Raw genomic sequence first — 6,899 nt, forward strand, 5'->3', positions numbered from 1 at the left:
ACGTGTGCCATTGGCAATGCCGCAGGGACGTGACCATTGGGCTGACCGAGACATGGTACTGCACAGAGACGAGCTTATCCTGCTCCGCTATTCGTCATTACCGAGTGTTGTTAGGATGTCGGGGTGCCTCGCTGTCGCGTGCACACTTGGTCAATGCACAGGGCCTGGCAGTGTACTCTCTTGGTTGAGGAGGCTTCTACTGAAGTGGTTCTTGAGAGAAAGAAAGAGAAAAGTGAGCCCCGTTATTGTCTGCTTCAGTGAGCGACACCGCCACAGAGCTCACAAAGGGATGGGGGTAAGGAGGGATAAAAGGGTAGAAGTAAAGGTATAGGAAAGAGGAAGAAGAAGCAACAACAAACTGAGGGGATAGGAGAGACAGGAAAGATGGAAGAACGGTCACTGGAGTCCGAGGACGGGGTACACTTGCGAGAGATGGTGTCGGCGTCTGTAGATGGCGTAGAGCAGGACCAGTAAATCAGAGCTGCGCTGTCGTCGAAGGTCGTCGGCGACAGGAGATGACGTAGGACGAGCCCAGTCGGCCAGCGCTACGATGACGCCGAAGGTCGCGAGCGCGCGGAGCGCGCGGGCGCACAACCGGTCGGCACGAAATCGACGTTTATTGAGAATCTAATAGAGTTCGAGTGGGAGAACGGCTACCGACGTAGGTCAGCCGATACACGGCCAGGCATGGGAGAGGTTATGACACGCGGAGAACCTATGCCTTCACGTGTTGTATTTGGTAATGTGGTTTCGACTTATGCAGTGCTATTAGTAAAGAGTTTGTGCGATTGGTTGTGATGAAGCGAGCCACAACAAGTGATTATTTTGTGGGTTGACCCTTTGTTCAACCAAAGGTTGAAAGGATGGTGTTTGAATGTGAAATGAAGAGCAAAGGTTCGGGTTTGGACTCGGGCAGGTGCCTGAGGCTGCAATAAAGCGTCTCTTCACCGGACTACGGCTCTTCCTTCACGCCGCCACTGAGCACTCTGGTCATCGAGGCGCACCCATTTCGAACTCAAACACGTTCCCTCCTTAGCTACTTTAGAAGCTAGTCCAGGAGCTGGAAATAACTCACACAAAGAGAGAAGTAGATACCACAGAATGCGTTCCTTTAATTACAAAAGGGACGAACGAATGGTTTCTCGAATTTCACGCTTCGGCAATCCTTCTTTTCCATTTGGTGCAAAGAAAAGGATTAAATTCTTATTCCTACAGATCACGCAGTAGACCATCATACACACTCAACATTTTATCGCCCATACCTGGCGCAAACTCTTTGTTGATCTACAGACGCTTGAAAAAAAGAAGTAGCCGCTGCGTGAGCTGCATACTTGAGGTTTAATACTCAATTTTTTGCAATTTCAGTTTCATCAGCCAAGTGTATCGGTTCCGCGACGTTTTAGAAGGGCTCATTCACAATTAGGATCACTCGAATGCGTGTGCTACGGAGCGGAGCGTATCAAGAATCCTGTAAGTAATAAAATGAACTGACTCGGGGTCAAAAATGAGTGCGCTGCACTGATGATTGCATGAGTGGGCCACGTGATGTCATTATATACGGCACAGTGACAGCAGCGCTGCCCTCTCCAGTACTAGCCCTCGCTGCCAATGCTCATGCTGTGAGGTGTAACATTTGGATGTTCTTTAGGTACTGCTGGTATTATAGTCTTTTATGCCAGACGAAGCCAGTATATCTTCAAGGCAAAGTCGGAATCTTTTTCATCTTCAAGAAGATAATCTTAGATTTTCATGAAATACTTGGAAAAGGAAGTGTAACGCAAAGACAAAGCAACGATAGCAGAACTAAGGGTCACAAAAAAATTGATTTATTTGTTATGTACAGTTGCAAAAATTCGCATATTTTGTGAGACAACCGCTTATTACATTGATGACTGTAGGAAATCGATGCCCTATGAAGAGAAAAAAATTAACCTCGAAGAATCAGATCGATGTGTTAGTGGTACAAGGCCTCGCCACATTGCTAAAATGTGTAAAGCAAGCTTGAGGTGCAATATATGTTAGAAAGGACGTGCGCCACCCATGTGTCGAAAAAAAACTTTCAGAAAATTTTTTAGTGAATGATCTAGGTGAAAGTAAAAAGAAAAAAGAGCAAAATTGTACCCGACAAACTCCGTATAGTTCATCAAGCATTTTTCTACAGGCATTGACCAAAGGCTGGAAGAAGTCATGTTAATGTCCTGTTCTACTACATACTGGCCGCCAAAGGTGTTTTGCTTAAAAAGGCCAGGGTTGCTTGAGCAACTTGTTTACTAGTGAGAAGAAAAGAAAGATTCATGATAAGCTCGTTTGGAGAAAAGGATATTGAAAATGGCCTGAGGTGTGTTGATGGTAAACTAAATGTACTTGTAGTGGTGAAAAAGTGTTTTTAGAATTGATGGAGATTGACATCCTTTCAAAAGCAATAGTACCGTTCCTAACTATCCAACAGCAAAAAGAAATATGAAGCGAATGAATTGAAGCTGGCTGACGACTTAGGTAGAAACGCAGAGACCAGTGAAATCGGCATGACTGTTGGCTCAGACCACAATTGGCAAGTGATGAAAGGTGTCATCCGAAAGCTAGAAGAGAAGTTCACCGCAACAGAAATTTCATTCGGATGCACTGTACAAGGTAAAGCTAACGTGTACAACAATGAAGCAAAAGTGGAAGGTAATGTTGCTTCACTATGACGCACAGAAAATTGACACAACGACCGAACCAGAAGAGGTCATCATGAGCAGGACAATTAACGTGAAGGGAAGAAGGATGTTTGCTCACGACGCATGTTTCTGAGAAAAACTGATTTTTTATAAAACACGAAAGCAGGTGCCTTGATTGTGGACTCAATAAAATTATTTCACTCACTCACATCACCACAGAAAAGAGTGACATGATGACCGAACAGCGACACACACCAGAAGAGGTCGGATAATATTGCATAATTCAGTGAAGACACGAGGTTGCTTCACAATTATGCAAACGTTTCTGAGGAAGACTAAGCTTTGATAAAACACGTAAGCAGCATGATGCGAAGTGGACAAACATACAGCGAAAGCCAGCCTAATTTGCAACCAAGTGCGACGATGAAAGTTATAGCGAATGGAGTCTCATCAAAACAGGAAAGTCAGACAACCACAGTGCAAGTTGAAGCAACACTGATCAGCGAGCCACCGGCCATTAATGCGCGCAGAAGACCAAATAAGCTTGCACCTGTTGCGATGACAGACATAATTCTGAAGAAAGTTCGCTGCAAGTGCTTACCAAATTACGAAGAAGTCAGCGCTGAAAAAACTTGAGAGTTAAACAGAGAAAACGGAAGGACTCCTGAAAACGATGTAACATGAAATATTGGAAAGAATCAACAAAGCAATATCACACCAACAGACAAGCTGCATCGGTGAAAAGGTGTTGAAGAATAAATCAAAAACTTTCTCATGGCGTGTATGGCAGCAGGAGCATGGTCTCATCGGCTGCCAAATACCCTTTCATAATCTTACCAAGGTTTCTGGAGAATCCAGGAGGGCGTGGTGAAACCAAGGTCGGTGTACTGGTGTAGCTTGTGTATTCAGGCGATATTGCTTTCTTGATTATTTATAATAGTATTTGTTAAAGAGTTTACAAGAATGCTTCAATCTTTGTTTATTTCTGCAGTTTGTTTCAACGCTGGCCTCTTTCTCTCATACGGTTTGGCCTTTCGGTCAACGTTCTTCACCCGTTCTTCACCGGAGGGCGGTCAATTTACACTTGAGCACCCTCACGCAGGCCCTCTGGACAGCCAGAATTTGAGAGGTGAGGTCATGGGCTTTACACAGCTTGTTAATTTTCTTTTCTTGGAAATGGGGACTGGCAAAGGCACAGCGCCATAGGATGTGATGAAGCACAGAAAATGACTATTTACGTCTGCTTTGTTGCGCACACGTTGTCTTGACAGTTCATCTGAATATAGTTTTTCTTGCGGTCAACTCCTCGCCTAGCTTTATAATACCACCTTTCACTACTTTCCAATACTCGTCTGAGCCAATAATTACGCCATTTTGTTTCACTCTGTGTTTCTTACTATGACGTTGGCCAGCTTCAATCCATCCTCTTCTTACCTCTTTTGCAGTTCGATAGGTAGGCACGGTACTATTTCTTTTGAAATCACGTTCACATCCACTGCTTTCAATAGCACTTCTTCACCGCTGTAGATACTCAGTTTTACTTCCACAAACTTCATGAGTCCTTCAGTTTCACCTCCTCCCAACGAGCCTATCGTCAGTCGCTGTTCTCTTATCTTAGCAGGCAAATTTCTCAGGCAATCTTTCAGAACAAAAGATCTTTGGCTTCCCGTATCCATTAAAACATGACAATAACATGACTGACTTCTAGCTTCTGCCACTGCAACTGCAGTCTGTAGGAAAACTCTTCAACTCTACATACATTGAAAGTGGATGCTTTATTTTTCTTGTCTTGCAACCTTAACAGACACTTCAGACTGGGCTGTGCTTTCTTTGCTCTGGCAAAGAAAGCCATACATACATGTTCTGCGATGTTTGCAAGTTATGTTGCACATTATGTTTGCCTTACTTCTTTTGGCAGTATGGCGAAGCCTCGTACAACGGAAGCGTCAAATGAAGCTTTTGGCTTCATTTTCTGCTCTTCAAACGGCATAACTTTCCTGCAGTTATCAGTATAGTGATTATTAGTGTCACAAAATATGCAAATATTTCCAATTGCACGTTGCAAACTAGAAATTCTTTCTAGCTGGTTACTTTCGGTGCTGCTATTGTTGCTTTTTTGTGACAAATTCTTCTCTGCATTACACTTTATTATGTAAGCATTTCATCAAAAACTTGGGGTTATCTTCTTGAAGTCACGAGTATTCTGACCTTCTATTGACGATCTACTGGCGACTATCCCTTGTTTCAACTGGAATGCACTCTACATCTTCACTGGCAGCGACATTTTAATATTTGCAGCAGCATTGATGCGTAGTTGATGCTATTGAAGCTTAAGCACTGCAATCCTCACGTGTGTACTCGCACAATTTCTGACAATCTTCTTAAACCTTCATAGTCACTGCGGCTTGCTACTTTATTAATGTTTATGCACTCGTTCAAGTGTACTACTACTAAAACGTCGTCTCTTCCGTACCACTGCTTGAGCATATCACTAGCTTTGTCGTAATTGTTGTCCGAAAATCACAATTCCTCGACGGCAGCAGGCGGTCTCCCAGTTAGTGAGGACCACAAATACGTAAATTCTTGGATATCGTTTAGGTCACTTCTCATGTGAACAGCCAAGTCATATTTATACCAAAATCTTTGCTACTGCATCTTGCTGCTATCAAACTTTGTTTGTTTTAGATTTGGTAGCTTTACTGTATTTGCTTGCCTGGCATTTACATAAAAGTTTATTGTTCCCGCGCTATTTCAGGGTGCTCATCTCGACGAAGGTACGCATTGATGTTATGAATAATGCTAATCATCTCAAGTTCGTACTGAGTGGTCCTCGCAAACTCGGATTCAATGGTTTGCAGCGTCATAAACTGATGCATCTGTTTGTCAACCTTCTTTAACATCTCTGCAATGTCTAGTCTCGCTGTCTAGCAAGAAGCATATTGCTGTAGGATCTTTATTCTACTGAAACTTGTTTCTGCTTCGCTCACTAGATTGGTTATCTGCGCACTCAGCGTCATTTATAAAAATGACTTCCCTGTTCATTTTCAATAATTAAGAAAACAACTGGTCACTTACAGATTACAGTGGCGAGTCTTCATCCGTGGCTGCGTCAACCTTTGAGTCTGTGGGCCTTCTCTTCATCAGTGTTTTGTGACCAGTCTGTCGTCCCGTTATTCTGTGACCAGCCGAATAAGCATGTCCCATTGGCTATCAAGTATCGGGAAAAAAAGGAAATATGGAATAAAATGAAAGAAAGTGGATACTGAGGACGAGCTGTGCATAAGGCATAACATTTGCAGCATAGTGACACATTTATTGTTTTAGCCACAAAGAACACAGGACGCCGAAAAAAGTACTGGACAAGGCGCAACATGCACCTATGATTTATATCGTTGAAAAATTCATGGAACAGGTAAAACTTTGCAGTAACAAAGGAAAGAAGAACAACTGAACAAATAAAATAAGTTGAGCATAATTTGTCAAATATACTATTTATCTTCCTAGCCATTTTGTTGCCTTTTGTTTACTCGCTTTTTGTTGTGGTATTTTGCTTGTTTATGCTAACTTTTGCTAGTAATCATTTCCAATGGTACAGTGCGCCTTGTCACGTTCGTTCGTCTGTGACCATTGCTTTTAGCGCTGTAACCAAGAGTGGAGCTACCCATTGAACGGTATATTGAGAGAGAGAAAAGAATATTCCACACAGTGAGCCGTGAGCCAGCAGTTATATTTTGGTTGCTTCAGGTACAGGCTTGGAGTCACTGGACTCGGGCAGCATCCTCAGCCTGCCAGATGGCCCAGAGCTAGTCATTCTGCGCAGCCCTTGCAGTGAAAATTCGCAGATATTCTTCGCCGATCTTGAGGCGTATGCTCATTTCATACTGCAAGCATTTCTGTGGAGAATGCACGGAAATGCACGAGAATTCTGAGAAGACGTACGTGAACACGTTACGGAAGACGCCTCACGTTGAATATTTCATTGAGCAGCGCACTAGTTCTTTAATGCATGAGGGAATTCGGGAAGACATTTGGAAGTGATGTTCAGGCTTCCTGAAGCAATTGAATGCGCTAGGGAGAGACAAAAACATTACAAATTTTTGGAAGCAAATAATGAATGTAATATTGTCGCAGTACAACGCGAACAAAGCACAAGTACGCCTTGAGGCAGCGAGAGCAGCGTGTTTTCAACAGCTAAGCCGCAAGATTGTCTTTTTTGTTGTTGAGTCAAGCCAGAGGCCC

This window comes from Rhipicephalus microplus, unplaced genomic scaffold, assembly GCF_043290135.1.
Source record: "Rhipicephalus microplus isolate Deutch F79 unplaced genomic scaffold, USDA_Rmic scaffold_12, whole genome shotgun sequence".
In the NCBI taxonomy this organism is placed as follows: domain Eukaryota; kingdom Metazoa; phylum Arthropoda; class Arachnida; order Ixodida; family Ixodidae; genus Rhipicephalus; species Rhipicephalus microplus.